This window comes from Cnephaeus nilssonii (assembly GCF_951640355.1).
Source record: "Cnephaeus nilssonii genome assembly, chromosome: 16".
Lineage (NCBI taxonomy): Eukaryota > Metazoa > Chordata > Mammalia > Chiroptera > Vespertilionidae > Cnephaeus > Cnephaeus nilssonii.
In genome coordinates this window covers 4,624,268-4,645,646 of record NC_137087.1, presented here as the reverse complement: position 1 = coordinate 4,645,646, position 21,379 = coordinate 4,624,268, and the positions used below count along the sequence as shown (strand labels likewise).

Here is a 21,379-nt window from a genome sequence, read left to right as displayed (position 1 = left end):
TGTTCTCCGAAAGAGAAATCGTTCCTGTTGTGCACACCAAACAAGTCAGTACAAGACTAATGACGTGGCCACTGGCTGCTAAAATATTTGCTGCTAGTTTAAGTGGAGAGAAATGGTGCGCCTGTGTGTAAGGTGCGTAAGGGAAAATGAATGCAACACGATTATAATAATCAGTCATTAGCAAACATTGTAGTTCGTTATTAATAATTATGTATAACAGGATATTGTAAAAATTAAATTACAAACTTTTTATTTAAACGTTTCTTACATACCGTTATATTGGCTGGGCCGCAAAAATATTGGTTGTGGGCCATGAGTTTGACATGCTTGCACTGTACCCAGGGATAGCAAGACAACACGGTAGGGCGCCCAGGCTGCTTACCTTCAGGCAGAGGAGGAAGAAACGTCTGTCTTGCTTAAGGCAATCTAATTTGAAGTCTCTCTTCCAGCAGCTCAACCTATATTTTAAAATTTACTCACCCCTCTCCTTGGCAGCCATGTGCTTTAGGTGGGTCTCAGAGGAGGAGCATATGACCAGGCCCAGATCAAGCACTGCCTCACATACCCTGGCCCAGAGGCTAAGCATGTGTCCCATAGAGCCAATGATGAGCAGCGAGGAGGAAACTCACCCTTTTGCGCAAGGGGACGTGGGGGCCGAAGCCACCGTCTTCCACAGGCCTGACACTGGGGCCAGCCCAGAGGGCGACACCATGCGGGTGAGAGAGAAGCCAGGTCTGAGGACATGCCCAAGCCCCGCCTCCAGCTACAGCTGAGGCTGCTCTCCTCCCTTGACTTCTCAACTAAGGAAGCTAGAACTGTCCTTTGAGTTTCAACTAGTTTAGGTTAGATTTCTAACCCTTGCTACCAAAAGCAGCCTCAGTGACAGTCTTCATCTAAGCCTGAAGTATTGTGGAGGCAACATGGAAGGCAGATGCCTGAGTTGAGTCTTGCAAGAGTCAAGACCAACTAAAGCTTGCTTTAAAAAATGGGTTTATTATAAGGATACATGTGGATTTGAACCATAATTGGAAAGTCCTTAGGCACAAGGAAGATAGGCCCAGGGATATTCATGGCTGCATCGCTTCCTTCCTGGAGCAAGAGGTGCCACCTCCCTCCTGAGGGTCCAGGCTCTTTCTACCTACTAGCGCCCTCTACTGACACAGAATCTCTGCTGCTTAAATACCTTGGATCCCCAAGGCCCTAGCACCTCCTGGAGACATGTCTTAATGCAGCGATTTCCAACCAGTATGCTTCGGTGGACATACCTGTGCGCCGCAGTAATTTTTAAAGCATGCATTACCTGACTCTTTACTTAGGGGCACTGACCACTTTTCTCTTATGTTGTCAAATTTATTATCATTTGTTGTTGTTAATCCTCAACCATATTTTTCCATTGATTTTTAGAGAGAGTGGAAGGGAGAGGAAGAGACAGAGAGAAACATCGATGTGAGAGAGACACATTGATTGGTTGCCTCCCGACCAGGGCCAGGGAACCCGCAACCAAGGTCCATGCCGTTGACGAGAATCGAACGCGGGACCTTCAGTCTGCAGGCCGACGCTCTATCCACTGAGCCTAACCGGCTAGGGCTTAGGCTGTCAAATTTAAAAATGACAGCAGCCAACACAACAATAGCCATCCAGTGTGAATGAATCAAATTTATACCTATTTTTTTCAGATAGGCAAAAAACATAATATATTTTTGGTTTGCCACAGAATTTTAGTATTTAGTTTATGTGTGCCATGAGATGAAAAAGGTTAGAAATCACTGTGTTTTTATTTTTACTCATATAAATGTTTATTGTTGAAAGTATTGCATACGTCCCCTTTTTTCCCCCCAATTGACCCCTTCTAGCCCACCCTCGTCCCCCGCCCCAAGCCTTCACCACCCTATTGTCTGTGTCCAGGGGTTATGCATATATGCATACTGTAAGGAGGGGCTATAGGGCCACAAACAAGTCCCAGCTTGGAGGGCAGAGCCCTCCTAGCATAATTAATCTTGACCTTATAGTCCTCCCTTGCTCCTTCCTGGGTAGCTAATGGGCTGTGGGAGGTGCAGCAAGTGCTGCCAAAACAAGTGAAACTCACAAGAACATTGTAAACATGTTGACCACTTCCCTTGTTTTGCTTTGTGTGATCTGACTATAAAATAAAGCTTTGGCTTGCAGGCTGGGTCTCTCTGTGTCCTCATCCAGGCGCAGTGATCCACCTAGCCCCAGCTGTATTCTCTTGTCTGTCTTCTTTAATCCTTCACCACCCTCTTCAGTTTCACCCCTGGTCATGCTGGACGCGGTTCAGCATACAAGTTCTCTTCCCACCCACCCACTCTCCCTCACCTTCCCTCTGAGATTCCACAATCTGTTCTATGCTTGTGTCTCTGGATCTATTTTGTTCATCAGTTTATTTTGCTTGTTAGATTCCACATATGAGTGAGATCATGTGATACTTGTCTTTTTCTGACTGGCTTATTTCACTTAGGATGATACTCTCCAGGTCCCTCCATGCTGTCTCAAAGGGTAAGAGATCCTTCTTTTTTAAGGCTACATAGTATTCCATGGTGTAAATTACCACAGTTGTTTTTTTAATCTTTGTTATTGAAAGTATTACATAGGTCCTCCTCCCCGACCCCCATTAACCTCTTCCAGCCTGCTCCTGTCCTCTCCCCACCCCCAAGGCCTTCACCACCCCATTGTCTGTGTCCATGGGTTATGCATAAATGAATATAAGTTTGTTGGTTTATCTCTTCCCACCTACCCTCCCTTGCCTTCCTTCTGAGGATAAACAGTCTTTTCATGCTTCTATGACTCTGGGTCTATTTTTGATCATCAATTTATTTGGTTCATTAGATTCCACATATGAGTGAGATCATGTGATCCTTGTCTTTCCCTAACTGGCTTATTTCACTTAGCATAATACTCTCCAGGTCCCTCCATGCTGTCTCAAAGGGTAAAAGATACTTCTTTTTTACTGCTGCATAATATTTCATGGTATAAATGTACCACAGCTTTTTATCCACTCATCTACTGATGGGCACTTGGGCTGTTTCCAGATCTTAACTATTGTAAATTGTGCTGCTATGAACATACGGGTGCATACATTCTTTCTGGTTGGTGTTTCTGGTTTCTTAAGATATATTCCTAGAAGTGGGATCACTAGGTCAAATGGCAGTTCCATATTTAATTTTTTGAAGAAACTTCATACTGTTTTCCATAATGGCTGCACCAGTCTGCATTCCCACCAGCAGTGTACTAGGGTTCCCTTTTCTCCACATCCTCTCCAGCACTTGTCATTTGTTGATTTGTTGATGGTAGCCATTCTGACAGGTGTGAGGTGTGATGATCAGTGACTCTGAGCATTTTTTCATATGTCTCTTGGCCATCTGTATGTCCACTTTGGAGAAGTATCTATTTAGGTCCTTTGCCCATTTTTAAATTGGATTGTTTGTCTTTCTTTGTTAAGTTGTATGAGTGCCTTATATAGTTTGAATATTAACCCTTTATCAGATGTATCATTGACAAATATGTTCTCCCAGGCAGTGGGCTCCCTTTTCAGTTTGATGGTGGTTTCTTTTGCTATTAAGAAGCTTTTTATTTTGATGTAGTCCCATTTGTTTATTTTCTCCTTAGTTTCCTTTGTCCTAGGAGATGTATCCATAAACATGTTGCTATGAGAGACATCTGAGATTTTGCTGCCTATGGTTTCTTTTAGGATTTTTATGGTTTCACAACTTACATTTAAGTCTTTTATCCATTTTGAGTTTACTTTGTGTATGGTGTAAGTTGGTGGTCAAGTTTAAATTTCTTGCTGGTATCTGTCCAATTTTCCCAACACCATTTATTGAAGAGACTCTCTTGACTTCATTGTATGTTCTTCCCTCCTTTGTCAAATATTAATTGAGCATAATGTCTTGGATGGATTTCTAGGGTCTCTGTTCTGTTCCATTGATCTACATGCCTATTCTTGTGCCAGTACCAGGCTGTTTTGATTACAGTGGTTTTGTAGTTTAACTTATCTGGTATTGTGATTCCCCCAACTTTGTTTTTCTTTCTCAAGATTGCTGCAACTATGGGGGATCTTCTTTGGTTCCATATACATTTTTTGAGTATTTGTTCTAGATATTTGAAATATGCCATTGGTATTTTAATAGGGGTTGCATTGAAACTGTAGATTGCCTTGGGTAGTATGGACATTTTAATGATGTTAATTCTACCAATCCATGAGCAAGGTATATTCTTCCACTTGTTTATATTTTCTTCTATCTCTTTTTTCAAAATCCTGTAGTTTTCTGAATACAGGTCTTTTACCTTCTTGGTTAAGTTTATTTTTAAGCATCTTAATTTTTTTGTTGTTGCAATGATAAATGGGATTGTTTGTTTAGTTTCTCTTTCTGAGAATTCATTATTGGTGCATAAAAATGCCATCAATTTCTGGATGTTAATTTTGTATCCTGCTACATTGTCAAATTCATTTATTAAATCTAGTAGTTTTTTGGTGGATTCTTTAGGGTTTTCTATGTATAATATCCTATCATCTGTGAAAACTGAGAGTTTCAGTTTCACTTCTTCCTTTCCAATTTGGATGCCTTTAATTTCTTTTTTATGTCTGATCACTGTGGCTATTACTGCCAGTACTATGTTAAATAAGAGTGGTGAAAGTGGCCCAGCTGGCATGGCTTAGTGATTAAACATTGGCCTATGAACCAGGAGGTCACGGTTCAATTCCTGGTCAGGGCATATGCCCAGGGTATGGGCTCAATCCCTAGTGTGGGGCATGCAGAAGGCAGCTGATCAATGATTCTCTCTCATCATTGATTTTTTTATCTCTCTCTCCCTCTCCCTTTCTCTCTGAAACAATAAAAATATATTTTATATATATGCTAGAGGCCCAGTGCACAAAATTCGTGCACAGGGGAGGGGGGCCCTCAGCCCAGCCTGCACCCTCTCCAATATGGGACTGCTGGCTCCCAACTGCTCACCTGCCTGCCTTCCTGATTGCCCCTAACCACTTCTGCCTGCCAGCCTGATCACCCCCTAACCACTCCTTTGCCAGCCTGATTGATGCCTAACTGCTCCCCTGCCAGCCTGTTTGCCCCCAACTTCCCTCCTCTGCCGGCCTGGTCACCCATAACTGCCCTCCCCTGCAGGGTTGATTGCCCCCAACTGCCCTCCCTTGCAGGCCTGGTTCCTCCCAACTGCTCTCCACTGCAGGCCTGGGTCCCCCCCCCCCCATTTGCCCTTCCCTGCATGCCAGGTCACACCCAACTTCCCTCCTCTGCCAGCCTGGTCCCTCCCAACTGCCCTCCCCTGCTGGCCATCTTTTGTCCACATGGGGGCAGGATCTTTGACCACATGAGGGCAGCAATCTTGTGTGTTGGAGTGATGGTCAATCTGCATATTATTCTTTTATTAGATAGGATAGCGGCCTGGTGCACGGGTGGGGGCCAGCTGGTTTGCCCTGAAGGATGTCCCGGATCAGGGTAGGGGTTCCCTTGGGACGTGGGGCGGCCTGGGCGAGGGGCCTGTGGTGGTTTGCAGGCCAGCCACGCCCCCTGGCAACCCAAGTGGAGGCCCTGGTATCTGGGATTTATTTATCTTCTACAATTGAAACTTTGTAGCCTGGAGCGGAGCCATAGCAAACTAATATGAATCACTGCCCAGCTCTTATCCCATCACTGTGGCCTAAGGAATGTGATGCTCTTACTGGTCAGCTCTGGATCAAGCCTACCTCTGGAATTAAGGATAAGTCAGCCCACCTTATGACATCATCAGAGAATAGAGGAAGAGCCCAGCCAAAGTGGCTCAGTGGTTGAGCGTCGACCTATGAACCAAGAGGTCATGGTTCAATTCCCAGTCAGAGTACATGCCCGGGTTGCAGCTCGATCCCCAGTGTGAGGCATGCAGGAGGCAGCTGATCAATGATTCTCTCTCATTCGTGTTTCTATCTCTCTCTCCTCTTCCTTCCTCTCTTATTTCAATAAAAATATTTTAAAAATAAACACTTGGACTTCCTGAACCCTCCTTGGAAACACTTTGCCAGTGAAAATATGTCTTCCCTTGGCCATGGAAAAGAGAAACCTGTCGACTGCTGTTCCCAGAGTTTCCAGCTCCCAGGAGCCCAGGAAGGAACTAGATGGGAAAGCAGGGAGCAGCACACCAGGAAGCCATTCTGCTCTGTGGCGCTGGCTCCACGCCAGCCTGGTCTCAGAGACCCGGGGGACAGTGGACGGAGGGGAGACCGACCACAGTGACTGTAGCTCTTGGCCCAGTTCATGGTCATCTCCACAGCAAATGGTCTCCTGGGCCCTTGCATGGGTCCCTCACTGGTCAGTGGGGAGGAAAGAAGAGGGGCCAGCTGACAGGTCCCATTCCACCACTTACTGGGTGGGCCCTGGAACCTCTCTGGTTCAGCTTCCTCATCTGGGGGGTGGTCCTACCCTGCAGGGCCGACAGGAAGTGGGGACCGATGGGGTCCGGTACCTGGAGCCTGCATCACGATGTCCAGAACATAAGGAGCAGCAAGAAAGGTGAATTCCTTCCTGCCACCTGCTCTCATCTCCCAATGGAGGAAAAAGACTCGAAGTTCAGCAGGCTGGCTGGGTGTGGAAGGTGTTTGCAGACAGAGCAAGGCCCAGCAGCTGGTCTCCAGAGCCAGGCCGAGGAGCTCCTATCAGACGGAAAGACTGGCCCAGGACGTGTGGGATGCATGGGTGGTGGTGGCAGGAGCCAGCGGGAAGCTCCTCCGAGGCACAAGCCCTTCCCCCACCATCAGCACAGCCTTGGCCCAGAGGCGGGCACGGGAATGCTGAGCTGAATAAGACAGCCCTGCCTCCACGGACGTCCTGGTCTGAGAGAGAGGCGGTGACAGTCACAGGCACTAAGCACTGTACAGGGATGGAGGGGGGCCCGGAGGGCAGAAGCTGGGGAAGGGGTAGAAGATGGGATGTGAAGAGCAGAGGAGGGGGATGGGCGCTCCAGGGAAGGGATGATGGAGACCTGGGGAAGGTGATGCTGGTGATGGAGGAGGAAGAGCTGCAGGACTTGGATGGGGGTGGTGAGGGGAAAGGCCAGGGAGGATGCTGGGAGCCCTAGAAAGGCTCCAGGGTCACCCCTCTGGGTCTGGCACATTCACTGGCCACAAGTCTCCATTTCCGGGAGCACCCACCCTCACCCCACACCCAAAGGAGGCGAGCACAGTGCAGGCCCCACCATGGAGGCACTGGCTGGGGATGGGACCAGGCCCCCTCAGGGGAGTCAGGCCACGTCGGCCGCTGGGGGTTGGGAGGTCACGATGGCGGAAGGGTTACCCTGCCAGAGGCATGCGGACCCTGCTAGCTGCCTGGCCCCAGCCTTTTCAGCGGGAGCTGCAGGCAGCAGGAGGCCGGGCTGAGCCTCCCTCCGGACGGGGAGCACGGTGGTCCCTGCCCCAATGCCCCAGTCATCGATGTCCGAGTTCCGGGGGCCTGGGAATAGCTTACCTCAGGGGCTAAGGGACTGCAGGCGCGGGAGGTGAGGGTCCTGCGGTGGGAGGTTAGGGCCGGTGACCCAAAGGCCCTGGGGGGAGGCAGAGGAAGTTGTGGTGAAGGGGTGCCAAGCTCAGCCACCTGCTGCGGGCGAGGGCCTGCAGGCGGCTCCCCGAAGGCAGGCGGGACAGGCACGCAGCCCTGCCCCCTGTGGGGGAACAAACGTGGTTTTACACAAAATCTGTGGTGATTTGTTACAGCCGCAACAGAAACTAACGCAGACCTCCGACTCAGACCTGCGGGGAGGGACCGGGAAGCCTCGGGGGCCCCCAGGCCCCCAACACCGCCCACAGGGCAGAGGCCTGCGGGTTCCTCAGACACCCCAGCCCCGGCGGCCTCCGAGGGCCGGTCTGCGGGAGGAGGAAGGCGGGGGGCCGGCCGCCCACAGCAGGCTCCCAGCAGGTGTGGGCCAGGGCAGAGAGAGGCCCCACCCCGCTGGGGCAGTTCCGGGGTGCGAGGTCACCCCTCCTCACCTCACACCAGTCCAGACCCCCAAAAGAGAGAGCCACGTGTCCTGTGCCCACCGGCATCCCAAGGCTCCCAGACCCCTCCTGTGCGGGACCTCAGCTCACCGCGACCCGCCCAGACCCCCTGCCGCCTCCTGCCGCCTCCGGCCTCCTCCTGCGAGCCGGCCCGGGCTGGGTCTTTGGGCGCAACCTTCAAGGCTGTGAACCAAGAGCGACCCTCCCTCTCCCCACACATAACCCTGTGTCCCCACTCAGCCGCCTCGCCGCCCCGCATGGGTGGTAGTGGCAGGGTGGTGGTCCACACCAACCCCTCCAACCCCCGTCCACACCGGCACCCCTGTCCACACGGCCCCCCACCCGTCCACCAGCACCCCCCCCCCGTCCACACCTGTCCCCCCCCCGTCCACACCGGCCCCCCCCCGTCCACACTGGCCCCCCCCATCCACACCTGCTCCCCGTCCACACCGGCCCCCCGTCCACACCTGCTCCCCGTCCACACCTGCTCCCCGTCCACACCTGCTCCCCGTCCACACCTGGCCCCCGTCCACACCGGCCCCCCCGTCCACACAAGCCCCCCATCCACACCTGGCCCCCGTCCACACCGGCCCCAGTCCACACCTGCTCCCTGTCCACACCTGCTCCCCGTCCACACCGGCCCCCGTCCACACCTGCTCCCCGTCCACACCTGCACCCCGTCCACACCGGCCCCCCGTCCACACCTGCCCCCCGTCCACCGGCCCCCCGTCCACACCTGCCCCCCGTCCACACCTGCTCCCCGTCCACACAAGCCCCCCGTCCACACCTGCTCCCCGTCCACACAAGCCCCCCGTCCACACCTGCTCCCCGTCCACACCTGGCCCCCGTTCACACCGGCCCCCGTCCACACCTGCTCCCCGTCCACACCTGCACCCCGTCCACACCGGCCCCCCGTCCACACCTGCCCCCCATCCACCGGCCCCCCGTCCACACCTGCCCCCCGTCCACACCTGCTGCCCATCCACACAAGCCCCCCGTCCACACCTGGCCCCCGTCCACACCGGCCCCCGTCCACACCTGCCCCCCGTCCACACTGCTCCCCGTCCACACCGGCCCCCCGTCCACACCTGCTCCCCGTCCACACAAGCCCTCCGTCCACACCTGGCCCCCTTCCACACATGCTCCCCGTCCACACAAGCCCCCCGTCCACACCTGGCCCCCGTCCACACCGGCCCCCCATCCACACTTGCCCCCCGTCCACACTGCTCCCCGTCCACACCGGCCCCCCGTCCACACCTGCTCCCCGTCCACACCGGCCCCCCGTCCACACCTGCTCCCCGTCCACACCGGCCCCCCGTCCACACCTGCTCCCCGTCCACACCTACTCCCTGTCCACACCGGCCCCCCGTCCACACTGCTCCCCGTCCACACCTGCTCCCCGTCCACACCTACTCCCCGTCCACACCGGCCCCCCGTCCACACTGCTCCCCGTCCACACCGGCCCCCCGTCCACACCTGCTCCCCGTCCACACCGGCCCCCCGTCCACACCTGCTCCCCGTCCACACAAGACCCCGTCCACACCTGGCCCCCGTCCACACCGGCCCCCGTCCACACCTGCTCCCCGTCCACACCTGCACCCCGTCCACACCTACTCCCCGTCCACACCGGCCCCCCGTCCACACCTGCTCCCCGTCCACACTGCTCCCCGTCCACACCGGCCCCCCGTCCACACCTGCTCCCCGTCCACACCTGCTCCCCGTCCACACCGGGCCCCGTCCACACCTGCCCCCCATCCACCGGCCCCCCGTCCACACCTGCCCCCCGTCCACACCTGTTCCCCGTCCACACCGGCCCCCCGTCCACACCTGCTCCCTGTCCACACCGGCCCCCCGTCCACACCTGCTCCCCGTCCACACCGGCCCCCCGTCCACACCTGCTCCCCGTCCACACCTGCCCCCCGTCCACACCAGCACCCCGTCCACACCGGCCCCCCGTCCACACCTGCTCCCCGTCCACACAAGACCCCGGCCACACCTGGCCCCCGTCCACACCGGCCCCCGTCCACACCTGCTCCCCGTCCACACCTGAACCCCGTCCACACCTACTCCCCGTCCACACCTGCACCCCGTCCACACCTACTCCCCGTCCACACCGGCCCCCCGTCCACACCTGGCCCCCGTCCACACCGGCCCCCGTCCACACCTGGCCCCCGTCCACACCGGCCCCCGTCCACACCTGCTCCCCGTCCACACCTGCACCCCGTCCACACCTACTCCCCGTCCACACCGGCCCCCCGTCCACACCTGCCCCCCGTCCACACCTGCTCCCCGTTCACACCTGCCCCCCGTCCACACCAGCACCCCGTCCACACCTGCACCCCGTCCACACCTGCTCCCCGTCCACACAAGCCCCCCGTCCACACCTGGCCCCCGTCCACACCGGCCCCCGTCCACACCTGCTCCCCGTCCACACCTGGCCCCCGTCCACACCGGCCCCCGTCCACACCTGCTCCCCGTCCACACCTGCTGCCCGTCCACACAAGCCCCCCGTGCACACCTGGCCCCCGTCCACACCGGCCCCCCATCCACACCTGCCCCCCGTCCACACTGCTCCCCGTCCACACCGGCCCCCCGTCCACACCTGCTCCCCGTCCACACAAGCCCCCCGTCCACACCTGGCCCCCGTCCACACCTGCTCCCCGTCCACACAAGCCCCCCGTCCACACCTGGCCCCCGTCCACACCGGCCCCCCATCCACACCTGCCCCCCGTCCACACTGCTCCCCGTCCACACCGGCCCCCCGTCCACACCTGCTCCCCGTCCACACCGGCCCCCCGTCCACACCTGCTCCCCGTCCACACCGGCCCCCCGTCCACACCTGCTCCCCGTCCACACCTACTCCCTGTCCACACCGGCCCCCCCGTCCACACTGCTCCCCGTCCACACCTGCTCCCCGTCCACACCTGCTCCCTGTCCACACCGGCCCCCCGTCCACACCTGCACCCCGTCCACACCTGCCCCCCGTCCACACCTGTTCCCCGTCCACACCGGCCCCCCGTCCACACCTGCTCCCCGTCCACACCTGCCCCCCATCCACACCAGCACCCCGTCCACACCGGCCCCCCGTCCACACCTGCTCCCCGTCCACACAAGACCCCGGTCACACCTGGCCCCCGTCCACACCGGCCCCCGTCCACACCTGCTCCCCGTCCACACCTGAACCCCGTCCACACCTACTCCCCGTCCACACCTGCACCCCGTCCACACCTACTCCCCATCCACACCGGCCCCCCGTCCACACCTGGCCCCCGTCCACACCGGCCCCCGTCCACACCTGGCCCCCGTCCACACCGGCCCCCGTCCACACCTGCTCCCCGTCCACACCTGCACCCCGTCCACACCTACTCCCCGTCCACACCGGCCCCCCATCCACACCTGCCCCCCGTCCACACCTGCTCCCCGTTCACACCTGCCCCCCGTCCACACCAGCACCCCGTCCACACCTGCACCCCGTCCACACCTGCTCCCCGTCCACACAAGCCCCCCGTCCACACCTGGCCCCCGTCCACACCGGCCCCCGTCCACACCTGCCCCCCATCCACACCTGCCCCCCGTCCACACCGGCCCCCCATCCACCGGCCCCCCATCCACACCGGCCCCCCGTCCACACAAGCCCCCCGTCCACACCTGGCCCCCGTCCACACCGGCCCCCGTCCATACCTGCTCCCCGTCCACACCTGGACCCCTTCCACACCTACTCCCCGTCCACACCGGCCCCCTGTCCACACCTGCCCCCCATCCACACCTGCCCCCCGTCCACACCGGCCCCCCATCCACCGGCCCCCCGTCCACACCGGCCCCCCGTCCACACCGGCCCCCCATCCACACCGGCCCCCCGTCCACACCGGCCCCCCATCCACCGGCCCCCCGTCCACACCGGCCCCCCATCCACCAGCACCCCGTCCACACCGGCCCCCCGTCCACACCGGCCCCCCATCCACACCGGCCCCCCGTCCACACCGGCCCCCCATCCACACCGGCCCCCCGTCCACACCGGCCCCCCATCCACCGGCCCCCCGTCTACACCGGCCCCCCATCCACCAGCACCCCGTCCACACCGGCCCCCCGTCCACACCGGCCCCCCATCCACACCGGCCCCCCGTCCACACCGGCCCCCCATCCACCGGCCCCCCGTCCACACCGGCCCCCCATCCACCGGCCCCCCGTCCACACCGGCCTCCCATCCACCAGCACCCCGTCCACACCGGCCCCCCGTCCACACCGGCCCCCCATCCACACCGGCCCCCCGTCCACACCGGCCCCCCATCCACCGGCCCCCCGTCCACACCGGCCCCCCATCCACCGGCCCCCCGTCCACACCGGCCCCCCATCCACCGGCCCCGGAGGGTAGGAGGAGCTGCACTGGAGGGAGGCTGTGTTCAGTCTGGAGAAGCCAGTGGAGCGGCTGTGGTCAGGTGCGGCCTCAGCCCCGACGGGATGGGGAAGGGATGGCCGGGCGAGGGGCAGTGAAGCCCAGGCCTCTGCCTTCCTCTGCCTGCCGACCTCCCAGGGCCTGTGTTGCGGGAGATGTGTGTGCGGTGGGAATCGTCAACCAGAGCTGTACTGAGAGATGGACTGGCTGAGGCCTGAACCGGAGGGGCCAGACTACAGTCTGATTTCCAGTGGCTTCCCTTCCGCACCTGGGGCAGGGCCCAGGCGGGGGTCCCGGGTTTCGGCACCAAATGAAAGATGAGACAGAGGGCGGAAGAACCAGGACACAGGCTTCATTAGGGCAGAGGGACCCCTGCCGGGCTGCCTCCCAAAGCAAGAGAGCACGTGTGCAGGGGTGAAGGCGCCTTTTGAGGGGAGGAGAGGGAAGGGATGGGGCGTAGGGTACTCGGCACGTGCTGATTGGTGGTTTCATATAAGGCACATGATTAGGGACTTAGGAACCGGAGGCTTAGAGTATTTGGCAGGTGCTGATTGGTGGTTCAGTGTATAGTCCAGTGATGGCGAACCTATGACACGCGTGTCAGCACTGACACACGTAGCCATTTCTGATGACACGCGGCCGCATGCCGAGGATGAAACATTTGCTGCTCCTGAGGATGAAACATTTGCGACTAGAGTCTTGGAGTTAGTTTTTTCCTCAAAGTGACACACTACCCGAGTTATGCTCAGTTTTTTGGCGAAGTTTGACACACCAAGCTCAAAAGGTTGCCCATCACTGGTCTAGTCCATATAAGGTGCCTGGTTAGGTGCTCAGGAATGTCCAGGCCGCAGGTGCAGGTTACGTCATACTCCGTCCACCAGTTGGGGGAAGGGAGGATCTACCACGTACAAGTTCCTGGAGGACACGAGCGAGACCGGCTTACCGGAGGGCTGCCTGGGGCGGCTGTGGTTCTCCGCAGACTACCAGCGGGAGGCAGAGCGGCTGCGGGTGGGGCTGGGCCTGCGGGTGGCTGTGGGCACCCTCACAGACCTGCATCCCTGGTGAAGCTCCACCTGCTGCCGGAGGAGGGCGCGTCCTGCCATCCAAGACCAAACACAAAGCTGTCAACCCGCAGCTTGATGAGCACTTGGTCCTCCAGGTGCGGCCCCTGGAGCAGGCAGCGTGGGAAGGAGAGGCTTGAGCAGGAGAGCCCAGCCCCAGTGCCAGCCGGGGCCCTGCTGCGGAGCCACGCCCAGGCCTGCCGGAGCCCTGAGCTCCCCTGGAAGGGCCGGGGAAAGACTCAGGGGGGTGACAGGGGCGCGGTGACAGAGGTCCAGGCTCCTCCTGGCCAGGCTGCCTGGAGGAGACAAAGAGAAAGCATGGAATCACCTACTGAATGCCAGGTCCTGGCCCATGGGGCATGGAGGAAGCCCCCAGAGCCCTGCAGCACCGTGGGGTTCCTGGCAAGGATATCCAAGGAAGGCAGAGGCTGAGCCCCTGGGCCCCATGGAATGGGGACAGAAGCTCGCCTATCCCATCAGAGGCCAGCTCAGGACCTAGAGCCATCCTGGGCAGGTGCCTTTGTGGCCCGTGGGCTGCCTGGCTCAGGGTCGGGAGGTGCTGGGCTGTCAGGACACTGAGCTAAGCTCATGGCGGCCTGGGAGGGAGCCGCAGCAGGTGACTGATGTGGAGCCAGCTGCAGGAGCTGCAGAGAGGCCTTGGACAAGCGTGTCGTGTCTAAGAGCTGGGCAACTGGCGTGCCGGCAAGGTAAGGGGTGGCAGGTCAGCATCCAGGGAGAGGGTGCCCGCAGAGGCCGGGGCCTGGCTCTCACTCTCCTGAGGCCAAAAGCTGAGCAGAGGGGCGGCACAGGCCAGACCCCGGCCGTCCTGCTGGGCCCAGGCTGTGTGAACGCGCAGGTGAGCCTGTTCTTGTCGGGAAGCAAGACCAAGGTTTGCAGGCCGCTACTCAGCATGGCCACAGTCACACTCACACACCTATTTTTCCAGTCATCACCTCTCCCTGTCCCTGCGCTAACATTCCTGACCCTCTCTTGTGCTTTAAGTGGGAAGGGAAGGAGAAGAGGAAGGAAAATCAATATGAATTGACAGTCTGTCTTAGGTCAGACACTGTGTGGGTTTTACAACCCAGAAAGAACCATTGTCCCATTTCGCAGGTGAGGAGACTGATTCTCAGGAAGAGGGAAGTTGGGGTACCCAACTCAGAGAGCAGGGACGGGCGGGTTCCCTGGGCTCCACGCGGGACCTCCCATACTTCTGTGCTCAGGCAAAGCACTGGGCGGTCCTGTGGATGTGCGGAATGGCAAGCTCGGACTCTCATTTCGGGTTCTTGTTCTATGAAGTTTGAAGAATAAAATTTGCGGACTAAAAGATTTTAAGCAAAAATGCGGAAGTTTATTGCAAGCGTATACAGACTACCCCTGGGGAGGGGTCCCCAAATTGAGAAAACCCTGCTGTCTCTCTCTAAAATGGAAAACCCTAGTCCTCTGAGTTTCTTGGTCTTTGGGTTTATAAATGCTGGCAGCTCTTTGTCTGTCCATAACTTTCTAATTGGACCCTTCCTTAATTCATGTCCCCCGTGTTTTCCTAATGGGCCACTTTCCCCCTTTTCCCTGTATGGTATCAGTTTCCAAGTTCAAGGCTCACCGGTGCCCCCTCTTCTTCTTCCCCTTGTCTATTAACATTCCTCCTTTCTGTGTGTGTGAGATAAACAACCTGGCGGCTTGGAGCGTCGCTGCCCATCACGGATGCATTGCTCTCCCATGGACCCCCTTCCCTACCACTGCCTCCTGTCTCTAAACTCCCTCCCCTGTGAATCAGCAGATTCTACTTCATGGCTCTGGGGTGGGTCCCAAGGTCCTGCATTCCTAACAAGGTCCAGAGGGTAGTGAATCCCACTGGCCCTCAGACCACACTCTGCATGGCAAAACTCTGGCACACATTCCCACCTCCTGCTGTGCTGGCCAAGCTGCTGTGAAGGGTCCCCGAAGATGCCTGGGTTTAGGGTGTTCAAGTCTCTGGTTGAAACACCCCTCACCAAAAGCTCCTGTGTCCAGAACAGTGTGCCACGCCACCCATCTCTTGTCCCCACGCGTGTCCTCAGCCCAGCCCTACCTCTCTAGCACGAGCATCACTCAGAGGTGCCGAGGTTCCCGGTGTACCATGTGGACACGCAGAAGCACCAGCTCCTGGGCCAGGGGCTGTTCCCCCTGAGCAATGAAACTGACTGTCGGTGCATTATCTGCAGAGACCTGGAGGCTGAGAGCCTGGAGGTAAAGATCCAGGCCACACTCCCATGGGCATCTGCCCACCACCCCTACAAGTGCCTGGATGGGAGGGTGGGGTGGAGGCGCCCCTGGGTAGGGTATGCTGAGGACCTTCTGCCCTGCACGTCAGATTACCTGGAGTGATTTGAAGAATCCGTGTGTGGGTTCCACATCCAGATCAGACAGCTGTGGAAGGCGATACATCAAGGACTGTATTTACTTGCCTCCCTCAGCCCCAGGAAAACCCCACGGCTCAGGTAGGCTTTGGGACCCCCAGACCTGAGAGTGAAGCCTCAGTTCTGTCCTCACCTCTGTGTGGTCTTCGCAGATGCCCAGCTCTGCAGACCTTAGCTTCTCCGTCTGTAAAACGGCGGGTGGGTTTCAAGGAGGAGGCGGGTGGTCACGTGGCGCCGGGGCCTGACTGCCGGGAGGAAGGAGGGGCCCGGCTCTTCCACAGCCTGCCCCCTGGTGCCCTGCCTCCCACCGCCTCCCAGCCTCCCTTGGAGTTTGGCGCCTCCAGCTCTGCCTCAGCTAGGACGGCCCGAGCCGCCCCACTGGCCGCGCTGGGAGCCCAGGGCCTGGGGCTCCAGGACCAGCGGAGCCGTGACAGCAAGTGCTCCTCCCGGGACACATCCCACCCAGGGCGCTTGGGGGTGGGGCTGAGCCGCCCTCCCCGTGGCCATCCAGCTTCTGCTTGCATACTCCCCTGTATGGACATCGGGGTGAGGAGCCACTTCCTCATGTTGAACCCAGTGCACCATCCCCTTGGCCTCCACCAAGTCCCCTAAGACTCCTGTGACCAAGTCAGCCCTCCCTTTTGCAAAGGCAGGGTCTTAGCTGATTGAACTGTTCCTGCCCTTCTGTGAGGGGATCTGGTTCCTGCAGGGTGAGGCTCACCCCTCCCTGCCCAGGAGTCCCCTGGACACAGGCATGGAGGCCTCCGCAAGAGGTGCTCCAGTCCGGAGAGCAAGGGCGCTCTGCTCCCCCAAACTCCCAACCCAGAGCTGGAGGAGCAGGGGCCCTGCACCGGCTCACCCCTCACATCCACCACCTGGAGGGCCTCCAGCAAGGAGATGGCTGTCTGCCCCCCGCGTGTCTGCCTGAGTGATGGCTGTCTGTCACCACGTGTCTGCCTGAGTGATGGCTGTCTGTCACCACGTGTCTCCCTGAGTGATGGCTGTCTGCCCCCCGCGTGTCTGCCTGAATGACGGCTGTCTGTCACCCGCGTGTCTCCCTGAGTGATGGCTGTCTGCCCCCCGCGTGTCTCCCTGAGTGATGGCTGTCTGTCACCCGCGTGTCTCCCTGAGTGATGGCTGTCTGCCCCCCGCGTGTCTCCCTGAGTGACGGCTGTCTGCCACCGCGTGTCTCCCTGAGTGACGGCTGTCTGTCACCGCGTGTCTGCCTGAGTGACGGCTGTCTGTCACCGCGTGTCTGCCTGAGTGATGGCTGTCTGTCACCGCGTGTCTGCCTGAGTGATGGCTGTCTGCCACCGCGTGTCTGCCTGAGTGATGGCTGTCTGCCACCGCGTGTCTGCCTGAGTGATGGCTGTCTGTCACCCACGTGTCTCCCTGAGTGATGGCTGTCTGCCCCCTGCGTGTCTCCCTGAGTGATGGCTGTCTGCCCCCCGTGTCTGCCTGAGTGATGGCTGTCTGCCCCCCGTGTCTGCCTGAGTGATGGCTGTCTGCCCCCCGTGTCTCCCTGAGTGATGACTGTCTGCCACCCGCGTGTCTGCCTGAGTGATGGCTGTCTGCCCCCTGTGTCTGCCTGAGTGATGGCTGTCTGCCCCCCGTGTCTGCCTGAGTGATGGCTGTCTGCCCCCCGTGTCTGCCTGAGTGACGGCTGTCTGTCACCCGCGTGTCTCCCTGAGTGACGGCTGTCTGTCACCCGCGTGTCTTTGCATCTGTGAGATACTGTGTGCCATGTGTCTTGGCACCATCAGCAGGTTGGCATTGAACCTCCCACTGCTGATCCAAAACCCATCTGAGCCCCACCCTCAAAAACTTGGCTCTCTGACAGAGAAGGTGTTTAAGGGGCCTCAGGGCACCTGAGAACCCAGCACCTCGCGGGAGGGATGAGTGTGCGGGCCAGCCTCCTGCCAACAAGGGCCAGCCAAGCCCTGGGTGCTCCGGGGGCAGAGAGGAAGGAAGAGGCAGGAGCTGAGTGTCCTGTGCCCCAAGGCAGCACACTAATCACCCTGTCTCCTCTCTTAACGCCCTCTGGCCACAGCCCTCTCGCCACAGTGGCTGTGAGTAATGGGGTCCATGTGCCCCCCAGCCAGACCTCCCGCAGGCCAGAGGCTGGGCCCCTGCCAGCTCCTCTCAGCCCTCCATCTGCACTGCCCCTCAGGTGTGTTTGTCAAAGTGTCGATGATGAACCATAAGTTTGTCAAGTGCAAGAAGACTTAGGCTGTGCTGGGCTCTGCCAATCCTGTGTACAGCGAGACCTTCAGCTTCCAGGCTGAGCCCGCAGAACTGGGCACTGTCAGCCTGAGCCTGGCCATGCTGCAGAGTGCCCACGGGCAATCAGGCCATCCCCACACCCAGTGGGGGGCAGTGGGCAAGCAGGGCTGCTGAGCACCCAGGCAGCGAGAACACGGAGAGCCCATGGATTCTGTTCCGTCCCTGCCTAAGGAGGCCCACGGGCAGGGCTTGCCAGTGAGGGAGCTGGATCCCCACCAGCTTTCTCACCGTGGGACTGCCTGTGGCACCCTAGAGAGGGGATGACTCCTGCCAGCCCTCCTGTGGCAGATTGCCAGAGGGTGGGAGCAGCATGGCTGCCTCCCCCGGCCGGTGACCTATGCCGTGTCACTCCGTGCCCTGCATTGCCCATGCCTTCCAACAAGCCTTTATGTCCTGGGAGTCACCCCAGCCAGCTCTCCCCACTGCCCACACCCGTGTCCACAGCCACTGTCTAGGGGAGCGGAGCTGACTGGTCTCGTGGGCCAGAGCTTAAGACCCTTCTCCACTGTGACAATGGAGGTGAAAGTTCTGTCGAATGTTCCCCCTGAATGTTTAAGTGGGCTGATGAAAGAAGGCTTCTTTCTGGAGGGGCTCCTAGTTCAGCTCTGATGTGAGGCAGGCTTAAAATGGCCCAGTAAGGAATGAGGAGCGAAGTGGTGTCCCCAAAGACTGGCTCTTCCCTGGATTTATCCCCCCTCTCCCAATCCTGCCATCTCCAGCTCCAGGGCAAAGTTAGGATCTCTTTGGGGTCAGTCAGCTGAAATTAAAAGAGGGAAGGAGCTGGCTGCTTCCTTGGAGGGGAGAAGTACTAAAAGAGGGGGAGGGGAGAAGAAGAGGGGACAGGAGGGGGAGGGAGGACAGATGGGGAAGGGTAGGAGGGAGAGGGAGGGAGATGGGGTGGCAGAAGGCACTGGCAATGCCTGAGGTGATGGGCCTTCCACACTCCGGAGAGTCACAGTGCTTTTCCTCCTGCAGAAAGCCAGCCACTGGGCCGCGGGGTGGTGGCCCTACATGTACACCCGAGGCCGAGAGCTGGAGCACTGGGACAAGATGCTCAGCAAGCCCAGGGAGCTGGAGAAGTGTTGGCACTCACTCTGCAGCACCATGGATCCCAACCTGACCTGGCCTGACTCTCCGAGGTTGTGCCTACTGAACCCGTGTGGCTTTTTCCTTCACCAGGTTAGGGAAGTTTGCTGCTGTTATTTCTTCAAACAGATTCTCTAGCTTTTGCTCACTTTCTTCCCCTTCTAGCACACCTGTTATGTGAATATTGTTACATTTCATGTTGTCACACAGCTCCCTTAAGCTGTCCTCCTATTTTTTAATTGTTTTTTCTTTTTGGTTCTCTGATTGAGTGATTTTTTTCTACCCTGTCTTCCAATTCACCAATCTGATCATTGGCTTCTCCTAATATTTTTTCATGCTGTTGAGCATCTTTACCATCATTATTCTGAACTCTATGTCTGTTAAATTTCTTATCTCCATTTCATTTAGCTCTTCTTCTGGAGAATTCTCTTGTTCTTTCATTTGAGGTTGAGGGTTATTTATTTATTTATTTATTTTTGTCTTTCCATTTTGGCTCCCTGTATTAGGTGGATCTTCCATGCCTCCCAATCTCTAGTGCAGGACAGTGTCAAACACTGTTTCTGACTAATTAGATCAGGCAAAGACCTAAACCTCCAGTGATCAGCCTCTATCTGCAGACTGATTGGATTTAGTCCTGAGTAGCCTTAGGTGATTGTCCACAAGTGGAGCCATAGATTTTCCAACAGGGTGGGCAATTACTTCTGCCTATAAGCTAATTATTATTCTTAGTCTCATAATTGGCCTCAGAAACCCCACAGGATGGCACAATGGGTTTTCCAAAAGGGTGGGGCAACTGCCTCCCAAGTAAAAACCACATGGGTGGCAAAATTCTGCCTGAGAAAGATGTCCCCTGCAGCATGAGAGAATGACTCAGCACAGGAAACTGAGATGGCTGTCCTCTGAGCTCCAACCCCAGAGCCCTCAACCCTGGATTCTCTTCACACAACTCCATTCTACTTTGCCATCCCTCTGCCAGAGCCCAAGGTGAGTGGCTGCACATGAAATTTTGTGTGTTGATCCTTTAAGAGGATGCCTGAATTTCCAATCAGCTCTGGCTGGCAGATAGCAATCCTGCTGCTTTTCACAGCCAGGTGTTATATGGGCACCTTTCTCAGTTCTGGTGCTCTGGGCTGGGGAGCCCAGCTGAGGGTTTAGACCCAGAGTTCTCAGTGGGAACCCCCCACAGCTGAGATGTCTCTCCAAAACTTCAGCTGCTGTCTGTGGGAGCCCAGCCAGCCCTTTTGTGCCTGTGCCCTTCCTACCAGTCTCTATTGCTGTCTTCACTTTCCATCTTTGGTTATCAGGATTCTCTCCAGCTAGTCTTCAGTTGATTATTCAGATGGTTGTTGTTTTTTTGTATTTTAGTTGCAATTCCAGTTTGGTCCTGGGAGCATGTCAGTGTAACATCTACTTACTCTGCCACCATTTTTTTTATCTCCCTCAAGAAAGTTTCCTGAAGTTTAGAAAAGTGGCTCATGGAATGTCAGCTCATATTATTTGTTTTCCTTCTAAAATCATGACCCATCAAATGCTTGTCAACTTGGCAGCTCTCCAATAACTTAAAAAGAGGTTTTCTGTATTTTATTCACCTTATCTACTTGTTCTTGGCATGAACATTAGTCTGCCTCAAGCAAAGAAAAAAAAAATATTTGCCAAAACCGGTTTGGCTCAGTGGATAGAGCGTCGGTCTGCGGACTGAAAGGTCCCGGGTTCGATTCCGGTCAAGGGCATCTACATTGGTTGCGGGCACATCCCTGGTGGGGGGTGTGCAGGAGGCAGCTGGTCGATGTTTCTCTCTCATCGATGTTTCTAGCTCTCTATCCCTCTCCCTTCCTCTCTGTGAAAAATCAATAAAATATATTTTTTAAAAATATATATATTTTCTCAGAATTCCTTTCCCAGAAAAAGAATTCTTAGCAAATAGTGATTTTATAGAGGGACTTTGATTACATAATTCTTGGGAAGGCTGGTGAAGTAAAAAATGAAAAGTTGCTTGTATCAATTAGCTATTTTTGCAATAATGATGCATAACAAACAATCACAACATTTCAAAGTTCTACCAAAATGAACATTTATTTCTCATACATCTATGGGTCAGCTGAATGTGGGTTGATTAGGCCAGGCAAATCAACTTTGAGCTGTGGGTCTGGCCGGGCTC

At 57.1% G+C, this 21,379-nt stretch overlaps 1 pseudogene across 1 annotated transcript; it reads left to right on the top strand.

The window, feature by feature from the left end:
- The first annotated feature begins 605 nt into the window (after window positions 1–605).
- On the top strand, window positions 606–19,863 carry LOC307112505 (synaptotagmin-15-like; annotated as a pseudogene). The gene is made up of 7 exons: window positions 606–716; window positions 13,284–13,574; window positions 15,467–15,682; window positions 16,005–16,050; window positions 17,966–18,207; window positions 19,119–19,274; window positions 19,839–19,863. The product of its transcript is annotated as a synaptotagmin-15-like (transcript).
- The last annotated feature ends 1,516 nt before the right edge of the window (window positions 19,864–21,379 follow it).